Source organism: Myxine glutinosa, chromosome 11 (genome assembly GCF_964187855.1).
Source record: "Myxine glutinosa chromosome 11, kmMyxGlut1.1, whole genome shotgun sequence".
Lineage (NCBI taxonomy): Eukaryota > Metazoa > Chordata > Myxini > Myxiniformes > Myxinidae > Myxine > Myxine glutinosa.
The window spans coordinates 35750716-35766409 of record NC_136271.1 but is presented as its reverse complement, the minus strand read 5'-3'; positions in this window follow the sequence as shown (position 1 = coordinate 35766409).

The window sequence follows — 15694 nt, the reverse complement described above, 5'->3', positions numbered from 1 at the left end:
GGTCCTCTGGGTCATTTGGGTCCTCTGGGTCATTTGGGTCCTCTGGGTCCTCTGGGTCATTTGGGTCCTCTGGGTCATTTGGGTCCTCTGGGTCATTTGGGTCCTCTGGGTCATTTGGGTCCTCTGGGTCATTTGGGTCCTCTGGGTCATTTGGGTCCTCTGGGTCATTTGGGTCCTCTGGGTCATTTGGGTCCTCTGGGTCATTTGGGTCATTTGGGTCATTTGGGTCCTCTGGGTCATTTGGGTCCTCTGGGTCATTTGGGTCCTCTGGGTCATTTGGGTCCTCTGGGTCATTTGGGTCCTCTGGGTCATTTGGGTCCTATATTCCTATCCTATAACATATATATCCTATAACCTATCCTATATATATCCTATATCATATAACATATATCCTATATATCCTATAACATAACATATAACAAATATATCCTATATTATGTACTAGCGAGCGGCCGCGTACCAGCCAAAGGGGTAGCCCATGGTTAGCCTAAATATAGATTTGATGACGTCATGTTTACACATCTGAGCGACAGAAACTGTCTACACATCTGAGCGACAGAAACGTCTACACTGTTGGAGCTTCACTTTTGGAGAGACAGAAATTCCCAGGCAAACGCTATAACGCACCAGGTTTACAACCTGTGCGTTAATAAATTCCGGTATGAATGTAAAAATGACATTAACAGGGAAGGTGTAAAAAAATAAATATATATATATTTCCCAATGGCTTGATATTTATACATAATTTATGGATTTTCATCCCAGGTTGGCAAAGACATACGAGTTTAGAGATTAAGATTAGAGAAATCACAGCTCGGTTTCGTAACAAAGATACGATGACACGTATTATATGTAAAAAAAATTCTCGACAAAGGTGATCAGGCTAATGGAAGAAAGTTGAACTGACAACAAGATAGCAGAGCAACAATTGGGCCCAACTATCAAGAAATGAACAAACAGAAAAAGCGGAGATGGAGGAGGGGAGGAAACACTGAAACTATCAAGTAAACAGGTTGATTTAGGGAAGGTTAATGGGGGTAATAAATATCATATGTTGTGCGTTCTTTGCTTGAAGTTCTGGTGGGAAGAGCGAGATAGAACATCCTCGATTTAAGATGGTTCCGTAGGCAGGAGGAGTGGGGAATAAAAGAGTTGAGGTACGCAATCAGCCTGCATTCTGGAAGTTTAACCAGAAGGGGGTTACTGCAAAAACGAGTACATCCTGGGAATGCTGGGGAGGATCGGAGTACTGAGAGAGCAGAGGAAGTAATGTTGGAGAATCGAGGGTAGAAAACAAAGACCTGCCATGTGAGAGCAACAGACCTTGTACTTCAGCTTCATCATGGAAGATTCCAATTATGTTGAGAGCTTTACATTTAAAAACAAACATTCCTATTATTTAATTTGCAGTAGTTTGTAGAATTCTATAGAAACTAGAAAATACATTTCTTTGGAGTCCTATGGCAAGCTGTACCATTCAAGTTGGAGTTCGATAACGAAGGGAAAATATAAATAAAGACCAATTTTATGATTTCACTCGAGGCCCAAAAATAAAAAACAGTTTTAGGCAGATTCACGATGTTTTTTCGTTCAAATTTTTGGAGATTAGCAAAACTATACATTTTTGGAATATTCAAAGCATGAGGAATCCAAAAATTAATGTTGGCATTTGCGTAGACACCTTTGCGAAAATGACACTCAGGACACTGATGAAGATCTGTAAAAGCATATTCCTGAACGGTATAGACCTCGTAGATCCTGTGTATAGAACTTATAGTTCAATCTGATACCAACAAGGCTGCTTTCTTGCTTTATAAACCCATACCTACAACTTCAAAGGACTTGCAATATCATGTATTATGTAATAGCCGGCGAAGCCGGTGTTGTGAATGAACGCGTATGTATTATGTTAAAAAGCCAGATTTTGCTGGATCCTTTGACGCACCAAATCGCTCCATGGAGGCCGCTATCTTGCAGATGCGGAAGTATGCATAAAAAATTGCGAAAAAGTTCAATAGGAGTTTGTTTCACCCGTCTTTGTTTGATTCACAATCTTATGCACCTCTAATTTGTAATTAAAATACTTTAAGACCAACCTCGTTCCCCGGGCCCACACGGGCCCTGGTTATCTTCAACGAAAATCTTCACCAAACACCAGAACAAATGAGATTCGAGCATTTCAAAAAATATTTCAAAAAAGCTTATTACCGTTTCGGAGGCTGAAAATGGCGTCAAATATTCTAAAATTGACGAAGAATTATTTTTTTAGAAATCTCGCGGCCGTAGGGGATAGTTTTTCACGGCCGGAAACATCTGAAGTTGAGACGGAATTTACCGAATTAATCAAGAAGGAAATTTTATAAATTTTAATCTCATCCAGAATGCAAATGGTATCATTTTGAACTAGGTACGGTACCTACTACACCTACCTACTACCAACTACCTAACCTACTGATGCCATAGTGATGGGTAAAATAGTGGCAAGAGGCTTTGGCTTCGCCGGCTCATTGCGGATTTGCAGTGGGGTCATATTAGAGTTATATCACAAATATAAAGACAATGGTTTTCAATTACCTTTGTTTGTTGCTTTTCTATAATCCTGAGCACTACTTTGAGGCCTTTATTGGATTCCTTCAACCAGAAAACATAGGATTAGCATATTTAATTAAGTTTCTAGGTTGACTAGAAGCCGAGATCGCGCAAAATATGTATTTTATGGCGGCCATTTTGAAAATCCAAAATCTGTCTGTGCAAACGCCAACATTGATTTTCGGATTCTCCATGCTCTGATGATTCCAACAATGTATAAGTTTGCTGATCTCCCAAAATTTTGAACGAAATTATATTTGTTAACATAGTGAACCTGACTATTTAGGCAATGAAGTCGAAACGGTTAAAAGAGGACTCACGTTATCAGGGAGCTCACAGCAATTCTCCGACATTGCTCGTTCAGGGTCACAGTAAATCTGCACTTGCTGCATGTCGACCTGCACCACACAAAAAACATTTTAGGAGAGAGATTTGCAATCGTCGAGAAAAAGGTTCACAGAGTAGCACTGAATGAAAAAACATTCCTTTGCAGAAAACTCATGAGAACAGTTGGAAAGCCGAGCATTAGGTTATGTGGAGGTGCTGGCAGGCCTTGCAAGAAGAAGATCCGCATTGCAAAGTTGACAACAACAACACAACAGGCATTTAAAGGCCATTTTCCCTGCTAGAGCGGGGGTTAGCCTTGCGGTCCCCATGACAATCTTCTCCATTTTACCCTATTTTCTGCATCTCTCCTTGTTAACCCCCTTGCCCACATTTCTTCTTCCACCATCTTTAGCCAAGTCTTTCTCGGTCTTCCCCGTCCTCTACTTCTTTCTACATTCATTTCCATCACTCTTCTCAACCAGTCACTTTCATCCTTCCTCAACACATGACCAAACCATCTCAACCTGTTCCTCTTCACAGCATCAATCACAGGCTCTATTCTCATCATCTTTCGCAATTCATCATTTGTCTTCCTCTCTCTCAACGATACTCCGCACATCCATCGAACCATTCGCATTTCCACCCTTTCCAGCCTTCGTTGCTGCTCTACGTTCATTACCCATGTCTCGCTCCCATAAATCATAACACTTCTCACACATGCAGCATACACCTTTCCCTTCAGCTTCAGCGACACTCTCCTCCTCATCAGCACGCCACTCAGTTCCCGAAACTTCTTCCATGCACATCTCACTCGAACAACCGTTGCCAAGTCTGATCCACCTTTGCAAATTGCAAAGTTGACGAGTAACCATATTCATTCAATACCATAAACGACCGTGCTGGCCCCTTCACATCCTACTAGCTTGAGGTTGTTCACTTTCTTGCAGAAAATAATATGGAAAGTAGGCAAATGGGAGCGTGAATAAATCTCCACTTCAAGGCCTAGCTTACCCTCACAGAGCCTGGATGTGTAGACGATTCGCCCACAGACACCTTTCCTAGCGGCCTCAGTGGAACTGGTGATCCACCCAGCGTTGTACGGCCAGCCTCCTCACAGTCCACAAAAACTTGGATTCCCGTCGCAGTCACTTGTATGACAAGCTTGTGCCAGGCATTATCAAATAGTGGGCGTGTAGGCTTTATAACAACGGGCGTTTGCAAACCACCGACAGATACCTCGAGGTGACCACTGCCGCCATTAAGTCTCAAGCCCGCTACCAGAACGTTTCCACTCCACCGAAAGGACCACACATTCCAAGTCATACTTGGTGTGTCACCAAGCATCTGAAACATCGCCACAACCACATACTCAGTTGGCAATCCATAGGTAAAAACTTTCCTGTTGTGTGAAGGATTAGGGTAGGGACGAAACAGACATCATATTATAGTCAGCCACACATGTAGCAAAACATGACTTCAACACTTCCACCCTCCAGTACATAATGACCATGTCAACTTGTTACCAATGGACTTACCTTGCCTCCCTGCTCATCTGAAATTCTGCACCAAGACGGAATGCTTGCATGCCTTGATAACTGCCAGGCACCAGCGGGACATTTGGATTTGTAACCAAACGGAGCACATCAAACCCTGTAAAACAACACACGTGACCCAACAGCCACCATGTCAAACGATTCAAATCCTGTGCATGTGGACACGTGCTTTGTAATAGATCTACTCGGCCCTGAATCATGTGACATAACGCACCCACAAATTGGTCTCACCAACTGAGATTTCAAAGAGTTCAAACGTCGAGTACATTTGAGTGACAAGTTAAACGAGAAAAACAGCAATCGGAGATCGCAAACCCTCGCCATGGTGTATTTTCAGTGGTTTTAAAAGGCTTTTGTGTTAAAACAAATATGGCGGCCGAACCACGTGACCGATGACGTCATCATTTATTTTTTTTTCTCTAAACTAATTTATTCCTAGATTATGCTCAATAAATTTCATCTTGATCGGATGAAAAAAATGTTTATCTCCATCTCATCTCCAAACAATGTACAATTCCACAATGGGCAACAAGGCATCGGAAATGGCACCTCGTCAGTAGATCATCCCAAGCACGGTTTGGGGTACATGCTTATCACAGTAGATAGTTGCATCACCAGGTGAGGTGGGACTACGTAAGGCATTCTTGGACACTTCTGAGCGACACCGTGTTGATTATAAGTGAAGTCAAGCAGTTTTGGTATGTGATAGTTATAAATAGTTGTTAGAGCATAGTGTGTGGTTAATGTTTCCTTAGGTTGGGTACGAGAGTGTAAAGCTACGGGAAAGAGGTTTACATTGAGCAAATACAATAGGTCGTAGATGCGGGAGAAGCAGAGTGTCCGGTGTTTAATACAAGTCAGGAAAGAGAACAGAGGGGGGTTGGCCTGGTGTTGGCTTAGCGGTTCGGGTGCCGGCTTGGGATCATAGGATCCTGGGCTCGAATCCCGGGTCGATCGCTGAATTAACGCCAGGGGGTTGACTCAGCCTGTCATCCTTCCGAGGTCGGCAAATCGAGTACCAGTTCACTGGTAATTCCCTGTGTGTCGCAAGAGGCGACTAACAGGGTTGGCGGCAGGAAGAGCATCCGTCCGTAAAACATTGCTTCCAAAAAAAAGGGGGCCATGGTGCCCGAAAAAGGCCAACCCCTGCTCTGCGGGGAAAATGGCCTCTAAAGGTGGTTCAAAGAGAACAGAGGGGGTACAGATTAGCTACTGTGCTATTACAGTTCAAACGTCGAGTACATCACAGTCTCAAATGCATGGTAAATGAGCATTCAAAATGGATAACAGGTGGTAAGATTAGAGCTGCTGAGAGTGATGAGGTGTAAGTAAACAAGCATTCTGAGTATTGCACTGCAATACATTCCCCTACCAAAGTTCAAAGTGCCATAACTTTGTCAAAAATGATCGAATATGCAAATGTATGCACGGCTGATGCTGGTTTTCAAACTTGATCTGAGGTATGCTGAGACACGTGTGTCACGCCTCGCCTCGTTGATAAGCCCCCAAGGTCGCTCCGTGGAGCAGCCTGCACGTATTGCACTGTGTGAATTATATAAATTATTACCAGCTCACGGTCTGAGGTACTGGCGATTCAAGAGATATCTATTTTTAAAAAATATTTTCGTTTAATTAACGATATCTAGCAAACCACGTGCCCTATCGCAAATTCCAAAAGGACATTTTAGTAGACTGACATGCTGAACAGATTTGTGAAGTTTCCCCTTGATTGGATCAAAAATGAGGGAGGAGCTCGGTTTTAAAGGTTCATGCTTAAAAACGTCATAACTCTGAAACCATCAGTAATTTATTATATTTTCCGGTTCACGATCAATGATTGATGTGTACATATATGTTGCTCGGCTTGGCTCCGCCCCTCCGGAAAGCGCGCGCTTTGTCGCGCAGTTGACGTTCGCGAGACGAGGCTGAGGACGCGCAGTGCGGCTTGAGAAGAACTCGAGAATAAACAAGAGATATCCATTTTTTAAATATTTTCGTTTAATTAACGATATCTGCCAAACCACGTGCCCTATCGCAAATTTCAAAAGGACATTTTAGTGCTGAACAGATCTGTGAAGTTTCCCCTCGATTGGATCAAAAATGAGGGAGGCGCTTGGTTTTAAAGGTTCATGCTTAAAAACGTCATAACTCTGAAACCATGTGACGCATGACGTCATGCTCGTTGACTTTTTTGTTCGTCATGGGTATGCGATTCTGCCTGCAAAGTTTGGCTTCGATCTGTTCAGCCGTTGCAGAGAAAAAGGGGTTTTCGTGTTTTCACGAAAAACAATATGGCGGCCGAATCACGGGACCTGTGACGTCATAATTACCATTACAATATTCTACAGACCGAGTCCATCATATGGTGAAAATTTTATCTCAATCGGTCCTATTATTGCAGAGAAATTGGTTTTTAAAGGAAATTAAAACTTAAAATGGCACTGAGTTAAGGATCATCAGAATTATCAGAATTACCAAAGTTCAAAGTGCCATAACTTTGTTAAAAATGATCGAAACGTCGTGAAGCTCGAACTTAACCTGTATCTTATCATGAGGAAACCATGTGCCAAGTTTGAAATCATTAGCATTAAGCGTTTAGAAAAAAAGTCCGGTAAACTGTTCTTTGCGTGACGGACTGACGGACTGACAGACTGACGGACGGAGGGACGGCGTGCAAACCTATAGTCCCCTCCGGTGTACTCCTTTTATTTTATGTTTATTTTATCCTCCGGGAGAGGAGCTAGGTCAGAACAAGGAGCAAGATCAGGGCAATGATCCAGGTCAGGGTGAGGGGAGAGGAGCTAGGTCAGAACAAGGCACAAGATCAGGGCAATGATCCAGGTCAGGGTGAGGGGAGAGGAGCTAGGTCAGAACAAGGCACAATATCAGGGCAATGATCCAGGTCAGGGTGAGGGGAGAGGAGCTAGGTCAGAACAAGGAGCAAGGAATGGTCAGGTTCAAGATCTGGAGCTGGATATAGCATGGAATGAAACTGTACCCTGCGCTGATAGTAAGATTCGTGGGAGAAACGATAACATAGAACAGATCAGTGCATAACAGAGCAAAACGAACAGTGGTAAGAGGGGAAGGGGACACACCAACAGCAAGGTAGAGGGGCAACATATAGGAACACTTGGAGGAATAAAGGACATGGGGAAGAATAAGTCTATGGGGAAGAGGACACAGAGAGTGAACATGATGGAAACAACCACAAATTCTCAATCACATAAATGGCAGGGAAAACTGGGGAAGGAGAAATGGAACAAATAAATAAATAAAATGAAGAGGAGTGCGACGGAGTGTGGGGTAAGGGGGGGGGGGGGGACCCAGTAACTTGTAAACTCAGAGAGAGATGAACTTGTGGAGGGTTAATGATGGCAGAAAAGATCATGGTTGTGGATGGGGGATGATCTGAGATGGTGGTGAGTAGCTGTCTTGATTGAAGCCATGGAGGGAAAATTGAGATTAACTGTTTGAATGCTGAATTTTTCCAGTATGTAATATGAAAGTATGGTAATTTTTTAGGCAAACAGAATAAAACGTCTGTATTGTTTAGATGGCAAGCATAGGAGGAAATCATAGGAATAAACACTAAAATAGCAACAAACAATACAGATTGTTGAACAATAATGTTGGACCACGATCATGGCCAATGTTAGCTCTTCCACGAGCCTCGATTATGTATACAAAACAGCACGTTCCAGTGAGGCCATGATCGTGGCCAACAGCACTCAAACAGTTAAATAAACCCAGGAAGTTAGTGTTTTTTTTTTTTGTTTGTTTTTTTTGTATACTGAATCGAGGCTCGTGAAAGAGCTAACATTTATTTCACAAACAAATCAACCAGACAAACAAAATATACAAAAAGAGGGAGCGGAAGACAAGATGGGGAGAGAAGGGGAAGCACACAAAAAAAGAGAAATGAATGAGTGGAGGTGAGCAGTCTGGAATTTAGGAGTTTCAGCAGAAGGCTACTGCCTGTCTGTATGAATAAATACTTAGAGGTAGTGAGTTTAGACAGATAGAGTCTGATTGGATGTGGGTGTAAGTAGTTGTGTTGTCGGACAGGGATGCTTGTATATGCTTTTTCATATCTTCCCTTGTTTTGCTGTCACATTATCCAAACTATTTGGCATAAAAAGAAAACACAAACATTTTGCTCGGCTGTTGGTTGTAATATTGTGATATATTATAATATGTAGCTGTAATATTTTGTATGGATATAGTAATGCACAACTATAGTTCTGGGTAATATGAGTGTAAATGCTTTCATGCGAGTCTTCTTTTCCTTGTTACCTTCACCACCGAAAGTGGACGGAGGTTGTGTATTCACTCATGTCTGTTTGTCTGTCTGTGAGCAGGACATCTCAAAAGGTTATGGACGGATTCAGACAAAACTTGTTGGGCAGGTTGGGTGTGTCTAATAGATTTTGGTAAAGATCCGGATCTAGAAGAGAATACTTAAACGTTTTAAGTGATTTTTGACCAATGAGTGAGGGCTAAAATCGATACATAGCAAGATATCTCAAAACGTTGTGAATGAGTTATGACAAAACAAGGTGGATGAACTAGTTGGATAGGTGACAAGAACAAGCCGATTAGACTTTAGTTCAGGTCTGGATCCAGATCCGGCCTATCAGTGGGATAAAAAAATGTAAACTGTACAACCTGGCAGAGGCATGCTCTCCACCGAGTGCTGTTCTAGTTTATCTTTGTATTTTCTATGATTGGCTTTATCCCGACAAAGCACCACACACATCACCTACTACTCATCAAATTATACTCACCAGGAGCATTCTGCTGCCCAATGCGATGTCCGCATATGGTCTCACGGCAGATTTTGCGACCGACCTGCACCTGTGGACAAATGTGAATATTCAGCTATGTGTCACTTCTGCGCCGATTGAATTGATGTATTTTAGTGTAAAACTAGCTGTGCCTATCCATCACTTTGCTGATGGGTTTAATCCAAAGAGAGCATGTTGCACTTCCAAAGCATATTGCATGTCTATCTGTATATCTCAATGAGGATGGAAAATGAAGTGAAACACGCAATAACTATAGCAATGCGACTGTGTCGCCAATATGCCTCCGCATAGTCTCACAACGGGTAGATGCCATCGTTCACTGTCCTAAAAAATAAACAAGTTTGATTTAAATCCCTTCACCTGTTTTCAAGTATCACATTTTCACCAGCCATGACAGGTTTCACATCGATCGGTGAAGCGGTTTCAGAGAAGGGATATTTTTAAATTTCGGCTTTCAAGCTAATATGGCTGACATACCAGGTGGCATATGACCTTTAAAATGTACACTCTGTGACATATGACCATATGTATGGGTAGGGGATCACGTTTGCGAAGTTTCGTGTTGAACGGATAAGGTTCGTTTTTCTATCCAAGATGGCTGCCAAACCACGTGACCTATGACATCATCATTTTCAAACAATATGCAACAGTGGTGTTAGATGATATTTGTAAAATTTTGCATCGATAGGGTAAGCAGTTTCAGAGATATAATTATTTAATATTTTCCTTCAATCCAATATGGCTGCCACACCATGTGACCAATGATGTTTTCATGATCATCTCTTAATCGCCATGCCTAGTCAATGACACACATAAAGATTCGAGTCAATCAATTTGGTGGGTTGGGAGAAGATGTTTTTTTTTAGGTTTTAGGTTAAATCCAATATGGCCGCCAAACCATGTGACTTATAATGTCATAAATTTAATATTTCAATACAAATGGGTCATAGATCATGTGCATGCAATTTCAGATTTTTAGGATAAGGAATTCGATTAAAACATTTTTGCCTTGTATACCACTTCACCTATGATGTCATCATTATCACGCTTTTGTTCCCCATTGGGAGGACTTGACAATGTGCTAAGTTTCAAAATTTTCAATTGAGCGGTTTCCGAGAAATAAAAAAATTTTTATTTGTGTTTCATCCAAGATGGCTGCTATACCACATGACCTATGACGTCACAATTGTCATAAAAACATTCTGCAAAGGTGCCACTCCTACCCTGAAAGTTTCGTCTCAATTGGAGATATGGTTGCTGAGAAAAACGAGGTTAGCCCGTACGGAAGGATGGACAACCCGAAAACATAATGCCTCCGGCCACCTTCTGGGGCGGAGGTATAAAAAGGATATTATATAATACATCATCACCATTTGTGTGCACCTGAGCACTATTATATATTTGTCTATTGCTTTGAGAAGTATTACTATATATAATTTTATGTGCTCCGTCCATGTCTGTCATGCTTTATTTTAAATGGTTCCTGCCAAATTCTGAATCCCTGCTACAATCTTCAGAGGGCACTGCAAAGTGTTATACAGTAATTACACAAACAATTATGCAAACCAGCAGTCTTGTGCTGCATGAATAGGAATGAATGCACTGCCGCTAACCCAACAGTGGATGGATGCCATGGCTAGGTATTAAAGGATTCCATTGATAGCCACATGTTGGATACGAGAGAAGAGGAAGTTAGGAAGCCATGTGTGGAGTTGGCCTCAGATGCCAAAGGCAGTGAGTTTGGAGAGTAAGGCAGGATGCCAGACTGTATCAAAAGCATGACATATGTCCAGAGAGACGGCCCTAATCTCATGTCTGACATTGAGGGCCTCCATCCATTGTTGGGTGAGCAGAAGCAGCATGCCCCATGTGAAGTGACCTGGTCTGAAACCAAATTGATGATCTGAGATGAGGTTGTTGGAGAAAAGGAAGGATTTCATATCAACTGCGATGATGAATTCCATGACCTTGCTGATGATTGGGAGTAAGCCGATAGGTCTGTAGTTGAGATGATCAGTTTTTGCACCTTTTTATGTAATGCAGTGATGCTTGGCGGATTTTCAAGCATATGGAAGATGACCTCGCATCAAATGAAAAGGAGAAAAGGGGAAGGGAGGATATGCAAGAGCGGCAGAGCAGGTTTTTAGGACACGACAGACGATGCCGTCAGGTCCAGTAGCAGAATCTGAGTTGAGGGTTGAAAGAACCTTCTCCACATCTCAGGTGCAAGAGACAAAAGAACCATCCATTTCCTTCTCAGATCTCCAAAATAACCTCCACATCTCAGAGTCTAAGACCAGTTGGGTATGACAGGGAAGGATGGGTGAAGGATTCGGGACACAAAATTTGTACGCAAACACAGAATTGAGGCATTCAGCCTTCTCACAAGCGGAGTCGACTGTGGTGCCATCGGAAGAGGGAAAGGGATGGAAGGAGAGCATACCACAGAGACAGATTCAACAAGGTGCCAAAAGGTTTTAGAGGAGGGAGACAGGTTTGAATGCTCCTTCGTGAGAGTGGACACACACTTGTTGTGGACTTTTTGGAATGCACCGAGATTGCCTTCGGTCGGATTTGCCTTCCAGGAAGAAAAGGCAAGTTGTTTCAGAGCAACTGCCTCATCACAGGATTCAGTGTACCATGGGTAGGATAAATGAAGATGAGATGATATATATGAATCTGTGCATGAGACAGAGCAAATTTCTGTGGAAGAATTCCCAGGCTGAGTTAACACCAGGGGCAGTAGATATGGGAATCCATTCCTGAAGAGACATGGCTGCTTCCAGTCCTTGCCAATCTGCCTGAGTGAATTGCCAGACTCACCAGTGTTGAGGCAGTTCTCTGAGAATAGCCAAAGAGATATTGACTTTCACAAGCATATGGATCAGATGATCAAAACATTTGGAGCAGAGGAAGTGCAGGAGACCTTTGCGGGAAAGTTAATCATCACCAAGTCCAGCAAGGAGGATTTGCCATTGGGAGAAATCAAGGATGGAAATTCACAGATTGAGTCAGTTCCATGGAGTCACAGAAGTCCTTTGCTGAAGTGCCATAGCTGGTGAGAGGGGTACCAACACCCAGCCAATTTTCATGCTGACAAATGAAATCGACACACATGAGGAAGAGAGATTTGGGTTGACTGGTTAAAAGTTTGTCCATGTTGTCTGAGATGTAGATGGAGTCATCACTGTTTGGAGGACGTTCCAACACACAGATGAACAAGAGGTGGAAGCTGAGTGGAAGTCACAGACAGTGGTTTTCCTGGAGAATGGGAGGTGTATGATCAGTATAACAGCAGTGAGAAATTGATTTCTTCCAGATGTCCCAACAGCTGCGTAAACAAGGCATCCCCGCGAGTTATTGAATGAAAACGCCTCATTAAATATATTATTGTAACTGCTCAATACGGCATTGTCCAATAACATCCGCCACAAATAATGTGCAGACTACTCACCCCACCCGCAGCTACCCACAATGCCCGCATTCGTACATATACAGACTGTGTCTTGGGTCTCAATCATTCTTCTCGTCCCATTGCTTTGACCTTTTTAGCCTCTCGCTCTGTTCATCATCCAATCATGGCTCCCAGGCGCAAGACCAGCGCAGGAGATGCGTCGATTACCAAGAGGCAGAAAAAAGGTGATGACCCTGAGCAACAAATTGGAGCTGCTTGACCGGCTTTCATGAGGAGAGAATGTGGCCTCTCCGGGCAGGCAGTACGGCGTCAACAAATTCACCGTTCGCTACATAGGGAAGAATGAGAAGGCGGTTTGTGAAAGTGTTGCAGCGAGCACGCGAGTATGAAGGTGGTCACCCACGTCCGGGATGTCCACATAGAAAGGATGGAGAAGGCTCTCAGCATATAGATTGAGGACAACTTGCAGAAAAGCATGTCTTTGAGTGGACATCTCATTCCCGTAAAGGCGAAACGTATTTATGATCATCTGTCTGGTGCTGCCGTGGGTGGTGCCAGCACCAGTGATGCACTGAGCGATGATGGTACAAGTAGCGTGAGTTTATTCACAGCAAGCAGAGGATGGTTTCATGGAGCAGTACCTCCTGGCCACCCCAGGATCCTGGACGTGGATCACCCAAACGTCGAGGTGATCTTCCTGCCGCCCAACACCACCTCCCTCATCCAGCCACTCAACTAAGGTGTGATTTCAACATCTAAAACATATTACACCCGTCGCACCTTTTGCTGCATTTTAGATGCGATGGTGTCCTACACAGGGCTCACAGTCGGGCAGTATTGGAAGGATTTCAACATTGCCCACTGCACTGGCGCCATCAAGGATTCGCTGGATGAGGTGAGAGGCTCCACCATGAACACGTGCTGGCACAACCTGTGGCCACAGGCAGTAAAAAAACTTCACTGGCTTTCCCAATAACATGGAGGAGAGGCATGTAATTGTTGGGTTGGCACAGCAGGTGGGAGGGGAAGGCTTTGATGGCATGCAGCCTGAGGAGTTGGAGGATCTCATTGCCTCACATGGCGATGAGCTCACCGAAAAGGAGTTGGAGGCCATTACAAATGTTTCTGAGGAGTAGGAGGTGGGCAGTGATGGGGAAGAGGTGCCAAGGTCCAACCTCACAGTTCAGTTCCTGGGCAAGGGGCTGCAGGTGCAAAACATTGACCCAGTCAGGGAGCGGTACCTCAAGTTCAAGAGGGGGCTTGGATGATGTGCTGCTCCCCTACAAAGAGCTACATCAAAACCTGTGGCAAACTGCCAGGCAGGTCTCCCTTACACATTTCTTCAGCCCTGCTCCCTCCATCTCAAGACCATCACCACCCTCTCCTGCCTCTCCTGCAGCTCTCTCAGCATCCTCAGCAGCATTATCACCAGCATTCTCACATGCTCTCCCTCCTGCCTCTCCCTCAGTGCATGACTTTGCAGCACCATCATTTGGATCGTCCTCAGAGTTCGAGGAATTCATGGGATTTGAATTCATCACCATCATCATCATCATCATCATCATCATCATCATCATCATCATCATCTTACCATAATTCACCAAATGTCTGTCTGTCTGTTCCCAGGTACCGCAAAAACGGCTGAACCGATCACAACGAAATTTTGGGTGGGTAATCCTGGGACCCCCTGAGGTAAAATATTGAGCTATATCGTTTTTCCAATTTTCCAATTTTTGCAATTTTCCAGTTTTTCCAAACGCGATGGAATAATATTTACCGATATGAACAGTGATGTGGCTTTTATTGAAATTCTACAAATACTGTTTAGATTTTGATGAGAATTATGAACCTGCCGCGAATGTGGAAGTGGACAGATTACGGCAATGAGCGGTTTACTAATATCCCAATACAACCGTCATTTAAAACAGTATTTTGTTAAAGTATCAATTGATGATTGGAATTGAGTGAATAAAATTACGATTTTGAATTAGTAATTGTGTTCACCCAATAAGCCTGGTGTTGGCTTAGCGGTTAGGGTGCTGGCCTGGGATCCTAAGGATCCTGGTTCGAATCCCAGTTGATCGCTGAATTAACGCCAGGGGGGTTGACTCAGCCTGTCATCCCTCCAAGGTCAGCAAATTGAGTACCAGCTTGCTGGGATGAATGATCACGGTGTGTACCCCGATTTAGAATAGGTACAGCGTATCCCTGTGCATCGTAAGAGCGTGACCAAGGGTTGGCGTCAGGAAGGGCATCCGGCCATAAAAACCTTGCCTCAAACAGGGAACCATGATTGTCATGGGGCCTGCAAGGCTAACCCCTGCTCTAGCGGGGAAAATGGCCTTAAAAACGATCATTCATTCATTCATTCAATTGTGTTCACCCAACCATACAGAACTTCACATCAGGATTAAAATATTTGTTTGTGTCAATAATGTTTTCAAAGTATATATTTTTTATATTAATGTTATTTAATTTGTGATTGGAGTTATGCTGTTTGGAATGAAAATAGAGATATCGAGTTCAAGTGAATGACGAAATGCCGTGATGGTTTATACTTTCTAAACGTGAAATTCGCGGATCGCCATATGCAGATTCGCCATTGACTGGGTATGGAACAAACGTACCCGTTTGTTTGCGAACGGGTACGTTTTTCATGGAAATCCTTCACAAACTTGCTGTCCATGTCTGACGTGCGACTGAAGGTGCTACACTGCTACAGGAATGTGGAATTTATTAGTTTCATGCTGTAGCATTCGCCGTTTCTGCATTGTCTGTTTGCATCTGGCCTCCCACCCGTGCGTAGCATTGGTACCTCACTAGTCTTACTATAATTCACCAAATGTCTGTCTGTCTGTTCCCAGGTACCGCAAAAACAGCTGAACCGATCGCAACGAAATTTTCGGCAGGTAATCCTGGGATTCCCTGGAGTAAAATAGGCTATATTGTTTTTCCAATTTTTTTCCAATGTTCCAATTTTTCCAATTTTCAAATTTTCCAGT